Genomic DNA, 13,536 nt, shown 5'->3' with positions numbered 1-13,536 from the left:
ATGAGGAAAAAAAAGAGATGACAGCAAAGCACCTGCATTTTAACATTTTAAAATGATTTCTGCATCCTACTCTAATCCTTTTTTCAATGGGATCAAAGTGAAGAGTTGTACAGCAAACCAAGAAATAAACAGAACTGGCATTTCTGATGGTAAAACTTTTAATATTGGTCTTCATTTTTGTTCTTGCATGTAAAAAATGTTGCTTATTACTCCATGCTTTAAGAATGGCTGTCTGTTTGACAAATGGGCTACTTATAATTTGTAATAGCTGAAGTATTTTTTATTTTCTGCCTAAATTCATTTTCTATTCCAAAAATATAACTTTCCGAACGTGCTGTAAATGAGTTACCGACTGTCCTGTTGCTAAACATTTTTCCTGATACTTGTCATGGAGCAAACATAATAAGGTAATGCTAACATTCTAAAGAAAAGAGATTTAAACTACAACGCATTGATCATTAGCTGTTGATAAGTACAGGCCCCAAACTTAGAAAAATGACCAGATAGAGAAGATTATTTCTATCTGCTTCATCCACAGCTTTCTTTTCTGACTCTTGCCAGAACTGGTTTCAATTTCCAGTATATTAAGGAAGGGAACACAACTAAAATCCCATTTCCTTTTCTGCATGTCCTGCTTCCATAGTAAATAAATTCAAGTTTTTAATGAACTTTCTTTTAATTGTCTATCTTTTAAGGTAATCATTTTGTTTTGCTAACAGGCCAGATCTTTTCCCACTGTTTGCATTTATAAAAATGTTCTTGTAAAATTCTCCAGAATTTGTGTTATTATCAGGAACTTGCATCTTTGGCTAGGTTTCTGGCTGTTCGCTCGCTGCTATATGCTTAGCCTCACAGCTATAAGCTTGTATAATTTTATGAATTCATAATCAGGAATGTTTACAGCTAGGATTTAACTTTAACATAAAGTCTTAATTTGTTTAAAAGGACAGTGACTGTTTATCATGTCACCATAACCTTTCTGTTCACTCAACACTGACAGGCTTTAGGGAAAACTTAAATTATGCACACTGAAAGCAGAGTGCCATTCAATAAGATGAGACCTTTGCTCAGTACAGTTATCTATCACTGCCAAACTGTCAAAATAATGAAGCACTTAGCTCTGCATAAAAATTGAAAATCATTAGTTGTGTAGTCTCACAGTCTCAAAACAGTTTTCTTAACTTACCATTACAACTTTAAGATCTGACCTCTCAGTACTCATTTGGACTATTCTGAGACTTCATGGGAAGTGATATGGAAGATGCTAGGGCATGGGAATGAATGCCTCCAAATTCATAATTCCCTCACTATAACACAATGATTGACATTTGTACTGGTCTGATAACAGACCTCATCAGTAATGCTCATCTGTACAGAGGTGCAGATATATTAAAACGCACAAAAGTGCACCCATTACTATTGTATAAAATGCATATATACACTATTACTCTACTTTTCAAACTTCTCAAACAAGATTCCCCCTCCCTTTCCCTTCTAAGCTTTGTGCTACAAAACAAAGCTATAAAGTCAGAAGCCATTCTAGAGGTAGTACGTCACTACAATCCCTTCATAGCTTCTCTGACAATTGCCCCTAAACTTTGGCAGTCGCTTCCACAGGACATAGCTGAACTCACAAGCTGCTCCTTGCTCAGACCTCATTTCGAGCTTTACTAAGAGTTTGAATGCAATTGACTAATCTATAGGACATATCACATAAGCCTACGCCTTACACTGGGTTATAGCGCACCACACAACTGATTTTCATCACACCCACATGTTACTTGCTTGCAGATTTTCATCTGCATGTTTAGTAGTTTCTGTTCTTCTGCTCTAATGGCAATCTCCACTCATTCACAGCTGATTGTACACTATTGACTTCACTACATAAATTAGAACTGTGATAACTACTTCACCTCTGCCTTTTTTTCCAATAGTTATTGTATTTTCTCCTTTTTTTTCTCTCTTAGTCCTCCTCTTCTCTTCATTTACCCAATCATTCTTTAAACTTTGGATTGTATTTTCCTGCTTTTGCAAAAGGTTTTCGAATTGTTTTAGGATACTTTGCTTTTATTAAACTTTGGAAACATAGCAGTGTTCTGCGAAGTTTTTTCCACGTATTCTTTAAACTTTATGCAAATATGTACATGCATATTACTGGTTGACACTTTAGTGCTTGCCGTTTTATTTTAACCTCTTTGTATCTGGTGGTTGCCATTGCCCTGAACACCCTGATAAATCATTCACTTCAATAAGCTGTATGTTCTGTCAAGTCTGACAAGTGGCAACAGATCAAAGATCTTAAGTCTTTGATCCATATAAACGATGATCCGCACATGCAATAACTGCATGTGCCTAAAACAGGAAAAAACAAATGCATTTGAACTCTTATGCCCACGAGAGACATATGAAAACCCTGTCTTTTTTTGTTTGTTTGTTTGTTTGTTTTTTTAACAGGCACTCTAAACAAAATATAGTTCTTTGATATTATTTAAGCAGTAACTAATAATAACATTTCCAGGGTTTCAATATCAATATCAAAATGTTTAAAAACAAATGAAATCAAAACATATCCATTTCTGGAAATCACACTCTTTTTATATAATACTGCAGTGGTGGTGCTGCAGTTGCATTGTCACCTCACAGTAGGATGTTGTCCTGTTCGATTCTCAGTTAGAGCGTCTTTTGTGTGGAGACATGCATGAATGGGCGTACCTTCGTTGAAGGTTGTGCGTCAGGGCCGGCAACTCGGCATGTAAAAATCTACTGCCAATCATTAGCAGATCGGAGTTCCGCTGTGGCGACCCCTAACCGGGAAAAGCCGAAAGACACAACACTCTTTTTATATAATAATTACTTTATTTATACCAGTATAGCTTATTTCTATTTGTACATAACAGAAAGGAAAATGCTATAGTAAAATGCATAACTAGATACTGAACCACCTATTTTATACTGAGCATTTTATTTGCAAATACATTGTTAAGCCTGGTACTGACGAGAATGAATAGGTGTTTTGGTAGATGCAAAATGTACACACTTACTCACTGGATGGCCAGATCCTGCATGCCATGTACTAGTTTTACTAGAGAGTATCATTGAGGAAGACAGCGGTAAAATTATGTTTTTCTTTTTTTTTTTTTTGTCTGAATAATGAGTTAGATTGTTTTGATCCCATCTCAGCTGGACACAACCTGCATTACAAGGAGCAACATTTAATGTTTTATCTGAACAGAATGGCATACTCCTTCTGTACAACATCTTCTCATGTTACATATCTTGACCAGTGATTCAAGCATGATTTCCAGTCCTTCCAGAGGAATAAAATCCACAATCATCACCCAGCCCCATAGTGCAGAGAGAGAAACCCCTGACCAGTACCCAGACAACTCATGTTCTATAACTGGCATCGGTGCTGGGGTAACCAGGTGGGGGAGGATGGCAATGATTGGCCAGCAATGACTCACCAGTGTCAGGGGGAGGGAGGCATCCTGACTAGCTACAATAACAGAATGAAGAGTGTGGCGATCTCTGTACTACAAGCAGTGTGCCGCCTGATTGGGAGATTGGGTTGTGCAGACACATGCATGCACCACACAGAGGACTTAGAAATGTCTTTTTTAAGTCTTTCTTGCAATAACCTGTACAGCAGGATGGAAGTACACATTCACCAACTTGTACCATCAGGATTAATTTTGCTGTGGTGGTACTGGTGGCATTAATTTTGCTGTGGCGGTACTGGTGGCAAATTGATTTGGACTCATGCTTATCTAAATATATGAACTAGACTGTGCAAAGTATCAAGCAGCGAAACTATTAAGTTATAAAAGTAATTTAATAACTAAAAGAGTTAAACCCACCTTTCATTAAGTTAAATGAATTTGTCATTCTCTCTTCCATTCTGAACATCAGATGCTATTCTATAAATGTGAGAATGTAAATAATGCCCTTATTTTCTGACTTCCGTTTAATGAAAAGGAAATGCAAATGGAATACATCCATGTTAGATAACTTTTTTCCTCCTTTCTCCTTCGGTAGATTTTTTTCCTTCTTTCTTTGGATGATGTCATTGTGGCTGCTTGGATTCTTTCTGACATAGTATAATAACTTTTTAATTATTAATCAAGATGTGTGTTTATTTAATGTCTTTACTCATGCATAATTTAGTTGGATTTCTGTATTCTTTATTACAAGGGCTCAGTTCAGTGTGATTCTGTAAGAGAAGGAATAAATCAGAGGACTGCATAAGTCAGAGTGTTGTAGACAATAGAAAGGAGAGATGTTGTGATTCTTAATTTAAGAAGAGGTGCTGTCAATCATGAAGAATGCGACTGACCCACATGGAAGATGAAAACAGACAGGTTTGGGAAATGATTATGCCATATGAATGACAGCAGGTAAATGGGGTGAAAAATAGTGAAGCTATGAAAGGGGTGAGTTAGTAGGATTATCAAAGACAATAAGGGAGCATGGTCACAGAAGGAAAAGTAGGGAACTATAAAAGGCGTCAGGAAATGACAGAGGAAACTGGGCAATTGAGAGAGAAAAGTAATAAAGGACTCTCGGTATAAATCTCCACTTTAGTAGATGTTCTTTTAAAAAGAATAACCGATGAAGCCCAACCCTCTAACAACCAAGCCTAATGGGAAATAATACCAATATACTTCAGCTATCATAGTGCGCCTGAACATGATCAGTAACCACTTACCATGGTGATACTCAACATTTCTCCATTTTAATCATGCCTACAGAGCAATAAAATAAAATTACTGCATTACATGTGGCTTGCCGTGCCCTACAAATCTACTAAATCCATAAACCACTGATCCAAACCAATTACAAACATGAATGTAAAATAATCCCTGAATAATTCCCTAACTATTTTGCAATACAGTCCTTCACAGAAACTTGGATAATACAAAATCAGTAAAGCAATTCTATGCATTTTAGAGTCCTGGTTTAAAGACTTCCACATTACATTTCAATACCTACAGCAAAATGTAATTGTTTCTACAAAAGTAGCCAAAGTAATAGAATGAGATGTTGCACTTCTGCTTACTTATAATAATCACTCTTCCAAACCAAGCTAATTGAAGGTAATGCCATCAAACTACACACAGGTACAGACACTAAATGATATACGATTTAACATAGAAGTAGTAATGCAGTAAAGGTAACTAAGAAATGGTTAACGTAGAATATGCAATACACTAAGGTCAATACTGAAATAGTATACATTCTCCTTCAGCTACCCTAAACATGTATACTCCTGTCATTAGTATCATTCATCAATAGCCTAATTATAAGAGTTAGCATGTTTGCATAAAGGGATGAAGCCCTGACTTTAGCCCAGATGATGGTAGTTAAGATAGCAGCTCAGATGTTTGAAATGGCCAGTAGGGAGGGTGGATGTGTCTTTCCTAAGGGGGGGGGGGACTATACTGGCATAGGTGAATCATTCTTCAAGCCCTGGTGGTGTCCAGGGAATGGTATGGTCATCAAGTAAGGTGTGTGGGAAGATGTGCAGATGAGTACACAGGGCAGACATATTCTCATCAGCTACCCACTCCTCATTGGCTGGCCCAGCTTTCCAAGACAATGTCAGCAAAGAGAGGGTAGGTCATAGGGAAAAGCCATAGTTCCCATAACAACATATATGACACAGCTTGAATCAGTCACTCTCCCACTATCTATCAAATCTCTCTATTTCCCTTTCCCAGACTCCCGACTCCCCCCTCCCATGACAGCTTCTAATGAGAAATACCAGTGAATCACTTATGAAACCTTTAACTTCCTGTTCTTCTTCAAAGTGGTCCTACCCACTGGGTGGAGATAATGGAAGAATTGGGAGTGAAGCCGGAAAGCTGATGGTGAGATCTGGGTGTGCAAATAGACCAAACAAATCTAGTAGATTGAGACTTATCATATACAGAGAAACATTTAAAGTTGCTAGGCTCTCACAAAAACATTTACATAACATATGCGGTGGTGGTGCTGCGGTAGCATTGTCACCTCACAGTAAGACGCTGTCCGATTCGATTCTCAGCTAGAGTGTCTTCTGCATGGAGACATGCGTGAATGGGCGTACCTTCGTTGAAGGTTGTGCATCAGGCCTGGCAAGCTGGTACGTAAAAATCAACTGCCAATCATTAGCGGACCACAGTTCCGCTGTGGCGACCCCTAACTGGGCAAAGCCGAAAAGACCCAAACAAACTTTATAAACATAACACGTACCAATTAGTACACCCCCAAAGAGAATTTTTTTTAAAAACAAAGTAGTACTCTCTAACGAAAGTAGTTATTGCCAAGACAGAAGCAAGTATATGACTTTAGTATCCAACTTCTAGAGTCATGACAATCCAGAACTAACTTGCTGACCGTGGCAGGAAAGTACAGTTTGGACTCATCTAGGTAGAATTTCTGTTGCAGGGATCTGTTTAGGATGTTTTGACTGAATTATTTGAACTTTCGCTGTTTGCTGTTTTCCTGCTTTAAAACGCCTGTGCTTGAATCAGTTTTTGCCTTGTTGTACATCCCACACTACTGCACAGACTGCTTGCTGGTTACAGACGCCTGCTTTCTAGCCTCACAAATATTACCTAAACCAGAGCTCTTTGCACCTAAAGCTACTAATACCTTCCCCTGCTATATTCCCTCTTCAACTGTTATAGCCAGACCAAAAATGTTCCAAGGACCATGACCTGTCAGTTTCTCTTCATTTTCTCCTACCAGCCTGGTTGACATGGGTCTACTTTGGTAGTGTAGCAAATGCCTCATTTACACTGACAATCCCCTACTTCAAAATCATTCCTGTACCATTTGTGAGAGATGCACCTACATTATGAAACTGGAATCACAACTCTCTCATGCAACAGATAGCAATACAGAGCAGGTTATCAGCCTACCTCCACAATTTCTATTCAAGAAGCACAGCATGCACATAGACCAACATATGTGGAGGTACTCACAAAAAAATCTACCAAAACACATTCAAACTAAACCAACCATAACACCCAAAACACACAATACACATAATGACACAAGCAGAAGTGTCTTACCATCAAAGCAACCCACATCAACTTCAAATATTTTAGTCATAGGACACTCTATAGTGAGATTCACAGAGGTCCCCCTCACCAGGCTGAACAAGGGGAAAGTCATGGTCAGTTGCCTTTCCGGTGCCAGGATTCGTCAGATCACGCAGGCACGTAAGTGTCTCAACAAGTACCATATGATTCGGGCATAGTACATGTTGGTGTGAACAACTTGAGATGTACCTCCCTGGACTACATGAAGAAAGACATGATTGAGCTCTCTGATTGTGTATCACAAGCAGGTATGTACCCTTGCTAGGATGATAGCACAACATCAACAGAAAGTCATTGACTTCAATAATTGGTTTAGTTTCTGGTGTCATTCTAAGGGGATCCAGTTTCTGTCAACCTGGGATGACATGATCGATAGACCTCAATGCTTTGCTAGAGATTGTCTTTACTTGTCATCTCTGGGATTTTGGCTACTGGCAAAGGATCTTGCCACCCTCATAGTGCCTTTTTAGGCAATGTCACAAGGACAAAATTCCGATGTAAAAATTTCATCAAAAAGCAAACTCAAGGTTATGCTGCTAAATGTTAGGAGTCTTAGCATGAAACTGCACTCAGTGGAAGCAGTCCTCACCTTGGAAGATGCTGATATCAGTGTAGTCATGGAGACCTGGTTCAAGTTTGTGGAGAGCACCCCAGCCATATGGGGTCACACCCCATACCACACGTTCAGACCACAAACAGAAGGTGTGAAAACTAAAGGAGGCAGTGTAGCAATATTCATTAAAGATAACTACACCTTCAGACTTATTAAATAGTATGATTCTCTGAAGACAATTCAGGTCCAACTAACTGTTGGTAGGACACCTATTCAAGTCATTGTCAGCTACATAACTCCCTCCATAAATCAAGACACCCACTCTGCCTACTTGGATCTCCTGGAATCTGTCAAGATACATCTGAACACCATGGTTTTTAGTGATTTTAATTACCCGTCCATTCACTGGGTAAATTACTCATACTCAAACTCACTTGCCCAAAGTTTCCTCAAATTCATTCAATGCCCTGGACCAGCTGGTGGATATCCTAACTAGAGGTGCCTACATATTGGATCTGGTTCTTAGCAATATGGGGGACCACTGTAGCACCAACCATAAGGTGTTCTTTCATTACATCTGTAGCCTAAACGGTAAGACCCAGATTTGCACTGAACTGCTAGCTAATGATATCACATACACTGAGCCTGTGGACCTAGCATACATGTTAGCCGACAGGTTCTGTGAAAACTTCACTCTCCTGTCCCCACCACACATACCTCATGACATTCCTTCCACCTGTCCACCACCTTGTATCTCTAGAAAGCAGGTCATAAATGCCCTCTCTTATGGTCAAAAACATAGCATTTATGGGACCTGATAACACCCGAGGCTGTGTCCCACATGGGCTTCAACAAGAATTAGCAACACCATCTTTTTTTTTTTTTTTTTTTTTTGTTCAAACAATTTTTATTAATTTTCAGAATCAACAATAGATATAAGCATTTAACTAGTGAATAACTTAATATGACATACTATATACAATATTTACATTTGGCCTATATGATAGAAAGAACAATCCATTAGAGAAGTTTAGTTACATATTAACAAGCATTTCTAATTTGCTCTCCTCTAGATCAAAGGGAGTGTGGAAGACTTTAGTGTTTCAATAAGAGAAAGAATTTTCTTCCAAGGGTTGTTAGTCTATTTTTTAGGGAAAATTCATGTTTCCTTGACTTTTGTTTCCAATAATGCTGTTTCTTCTAATAAAATCAAAAAAAATTCTCCAATGCTGGACTCTGAAGAGGATTCCCATTATCTTGTAATGTACTTTCTAGCAAATACTAATATAGTCTAGAGGAGATATAAATTATTTTTACTCATTTCATTTGTTTCAATGACATTCAGAAAAATCAGAGACGTAGTCAATAAAAAATGAATCTGTGAAAATAGCTTGAAGGAACTTACTAATCTCCTCCCAATAGTTTGTGATTTTATTACAATTATAAATTATGTGGAACCAGTCAGCTTCACAGCTTAGTGAACACCTCCAGCATACATTGTGTTTAGAAGAGTTTATTTTAGCAATCTTGCTAGGAGTATAAAAACTTCTATGGAGAAATTTCCATGTGAAAATCTTCCAAAATTGTAAATTAAAGGTTAGTTTGGTAGAGTACAGTAAATTAGTTTTAATTTCAGTTGACAAATTAATTGAATGTCCTTTAGTGATAAAATTCCAGAAATTGTGTTTTGGGTTAACTTTATAGTTTATTAAAATTTTGTATAATTTTGATGTTAAGTTTGATCAATTATAGTTATTATAAATAATTTCATGAATACAGAATATTAGTTTAGGTTCAGTTTTAAAGGAGGAATTGTAATTATTCTGCATAATTCTTGAGAATAAGATGTAATGCTTTGAAGTACAAGCTAATATGTATTTGGAATATCAAACGTATTTTTATTTGCTGTATATTTAGTACTGACAGGTTTTTCCAGCAAGTATTTTTTTTAATTCCCAGTTAAAAATATTTTTATGAAATTTGCTGGAAAAGGGGGTGTTAGTAGCTCCCACCATAATTTTATAATTATACTGGAATTTATGAAATATTTAAATAAATTATGAATGTAATTTATATGGTTTGAATTGGTGGGATTCAGCATGTTATATTGTAGATTAACACTTAGCACACACCAGAATTTATTGACTTGATCATTTGGCAGGAGCTTTCTTTACAAATTTATTTTCATTTAAAAAGATGGAAATATGTAGTGATTTCCAATCAGAAGAAAAGTTAGGATCTATCCGATGGACAACTATTTTGAAAATAGAAGCTTTTATATATGTTTCAAAATCCAGGAAGTTGATTCCTCCCAATTCCCAGGGTTTAATGTGGTGAGAGTAGGTTATCCTATTCTTTTTAGGAAACCAGAGAAATTTTAAGAGAGTTTTATTAATGTCTTGTAATTGTTTTTTACTTGGTAACACAGTAATGGCTTGTGCTATCTAATTTATTTTTGGGAGTAGTACCATCATTATTAATTGCACTCTATTCTCAAATTTTAGGTATAATCTGTTCCATTTTTCTGTAAGTAATTTTAAAGTGGTTAAAGTTTTTGTGGACAAGGTTGCAGTGTTATTACCACATAAGGTAATTCCTAAATAATTTATAGAGACAATCTGTTCTGCTATTATGTGGTTTGAAATTAAATGAGTGTCATGTTTTGTGTTCAAAATCATATAATTAGATTGTGTATCACTAATAATAGGTCTGAGTTGTAAACTAATTTTTTAGCTTGTATGTCTAATTCCTGAAGAGATTCTCCTGAGACACTAGTGTTAGAAGAATGCCATCTGAGAAGAGCATGATTTTGGAATTAAATTGATCATATATATCATTAACTTTTATTTTTGAATCATTATGTATTACAGAAGCAAATAGTTATATTGCTAGAGCAAATAAAATGGGAGACATAGGGCAACCTTGCTTAGTAACTTTGGAGATTTTAATGGCTTCTGATGTAAAAGTACGAAGCTTCACATAAGCAAGATTATTTTTATATACATTTTTTATCAAAGATATTAAATGAGGGAGAAAATCCAAAATTTCTAGAGCTTTGAAGATATAATCCCATTTTAATGTGTCAAAGGCCTTCTCAATATCAAGTGCAATTAAAAGGGCTTCACGATTATCCCTATTTAAGATGTTTATAAGGGTTATTTTTTTAATATTGTCATAGGTATGTCTATTATAGATAAATCCTGATTGATCTTCATTTATAATATATATTAAGGATTTTTTAATTCTATTAACAAGAATGGACATGAACATTTTATAGTCATTATTAAGTAGTAAAATTGGCCTGTAAGAGCTACATTGTTTCGGGTCTTTATTTTCCTTTAAAATGGGCATGATTAAAGAATATCTCCATGAAGGTGGTATTATATTTTTAGCTTGTATTTCATTTAGGGTTTTGTGGAAGATTGAGATAGCTGAAGATGGGAATATCTTATATAATTAAATTATGATTCTATCAATTTCAAGAGCTTTGTTATTTTTGCTTTCTTAAATTTTTTTTAACTATTTCCCTGAGGGAAATTTGTTTTTGAATTTCAATTTTTAATTTTTCAGGTAGTCTATTTATTTTAGAAAATTTTAAATCTAGATCTAAGTGATCAAAGTGTGAATTAACATTAAACTGATGGTCAGTGTAGTGATACTTAAAGGCTTCAAGAATGTCATTAATATCTGAGACAGCTTTGTTATTTTTCCCTCTGTGGATAATTGTTGTGATATTATTTTCAGCTGTTTGTCTTTTAACTCTCATTGCAAGATTATGCATATGTTTTGGCAATATCAAATATGAGTTCATTTTTAGCTTTTCTAGTGCCAAGTTGGTTTTATGAGTTAATATGTCATTATATTTTTTTATTTAAGTCATCAATTGTCTTTTTCTTTATGAGCAAATCTTTAAAGTTGTCATTATTAGTGTCTGTGATTTGTTTTTGAATGTTATGAAGTTCTGATTCCCATTCTTTAGTTTTATTTTTAAACCATGAAAATATTTACCATATAGATAGGCCTTCAGTGTATCCCATAATATTACTAAGAGTCTAGCCAAGGTTTAAATTGTTTTAATTTAGTAGTATATGCCAGTATTCTTATTGCAAAAGTTAGTTTCCTAAAATCTATTTCAAATTTTAGGATAAGTGAATCATGATCTGACAAAGAACAAGGAATTATGGAAAAATAAATTATTTTCATGTTCAAGTCATGAGATATATAAATTTTGTTAATTCTAGCTTGAGTATCAAACCTATAATCTTTATGAGAAAATAGTAATGAATTAATCTCCTTATATCTGTAAGTATTGATTAGATTTAAACTTTCACACCAATTTTTCAGAGCATTACTGATAGGAGTAAAAAAAGTTGTCTTTTATTAGTGGTCTCTGAACAGTCTAAAATACAGTTAAAGTCCTCAACAAATATTAGATTACTTTTATAGACTTTATTTATTAGATCTAAATGTTTTCTGAGCATTCCTATCCCTATAATGGGAAACCAGTAAGTGTTAACGAGTGTCCATATTCTGTTGTTAAATCTTATTATAACAATTACTATAAGTCCTTCTTTATCTTCAGAATTATAAATAATTTGAGGGATATTGAAATTTGTCTTCCAAAGTATTAAAACTCATCTGTTTTTTTTTTCTTATATGAAGAGTGAGATCATTTTATATATTTCAATGGACTCCAGCTAAAATTATCATCTGAGTTGAAATGAGATTCTTGAATAAAAACTTGCGCTTTATTTAATTTTAGATATCTTAGAAGATTAGATCTTTTCCTTGGATTATTTAATCCATTAACATTTAGAGATAATAAGGTTAAATCCAACTAGTTTAACTTTATTTGTGAAATAACTAAGAGTTGAGACATATTTCAATATTTCTCAATCAGGAAAATGTGTAACTTTTTTGTTTATAATGGTTTTGAACAATATAATCAGGTTAATTCTTCCTAACATAAGCTATAAGTAATAACTAGATTTAGGCCAACAGAATAAAAACAGCAATGAAAAAAAGTTGAAAAAGTATAACCAAACATTTAATGAATTAAAGAAACCCATTAACCGACATGGAGTGAAATACACTCCTAATCTGAAAGAACAGTAATGTTCAGTCAGATTATCCCTTATGACAGACAAGAAATGAAGAATGATATTAACATATTTGAACTCCAAGTTGAAATTCTAGGAGATGTAATGTTACTAATAGTTGGAATGATGTTTGCTAAGGATAATAACTAATTAGACAGTAATATCAACATTCGAAAAAGGAAATGAATATAAATTCACATAAAAAAATTCAATTCCCTATGACTACTGGAAATAAATAAATACATTAACTATTAAAAATACTTATTGCAAAAAGAATTCCTTGTAGTAGTAATTACCAAATTCAGGATTATTTAAATGATTGATATACTAGCATGGAACGTAAAATAAGAATAGTAGTTTACTTTCAGTGTTAAAGGATTAGTTGATTCCTTCCTCAGTAAGAGGAACCATTTTAAAAGTTGAGCCTATGTGTTTGAATGCTGTAATGGTGCTACAGTGGAAATCATATACTGGTGTTGATATATCAAGTTAATCTGATTATAATCAGTTGTACAAAAATATACTAATAGAACATGACAGTTTACAGTAACATTTTCCTACTTGCAAATAGATCAACATTTGAAAGACTAGATAGTTTGATAAATAACAGGTTAACTTGTTAAAATGCAAAAAGAAGACACTAAGATTGGTTCACTTGAGTTTATCCTAATACTCATGTTAGTTATAAAGATGCAAGTATTAATGAAAAAAATAATATACCATATCTTTCTAGATTAATTTTGATCTGTTGCATCTCTACATAGTAAACCATTCAAAGCATGTTGATAATCTGGATGAC

The sequence above is a fragment of the Protopterus annectens genome, chromosome 9.part0 (genome assembly GCF_019279795.1).
Source record: "Protopterus annectens isolate FY-2018-M chromosome 9.part0, PAN1.0, whole genome shotgun sequence".
NCBI lineage: Eukaryota > Metazoa > Chordata > Ceratodontiformes > Protopteridae > Protopterus > Protopterus annectens.
This window is presented reverse-complemented; position numbering follows the sequence as displayed.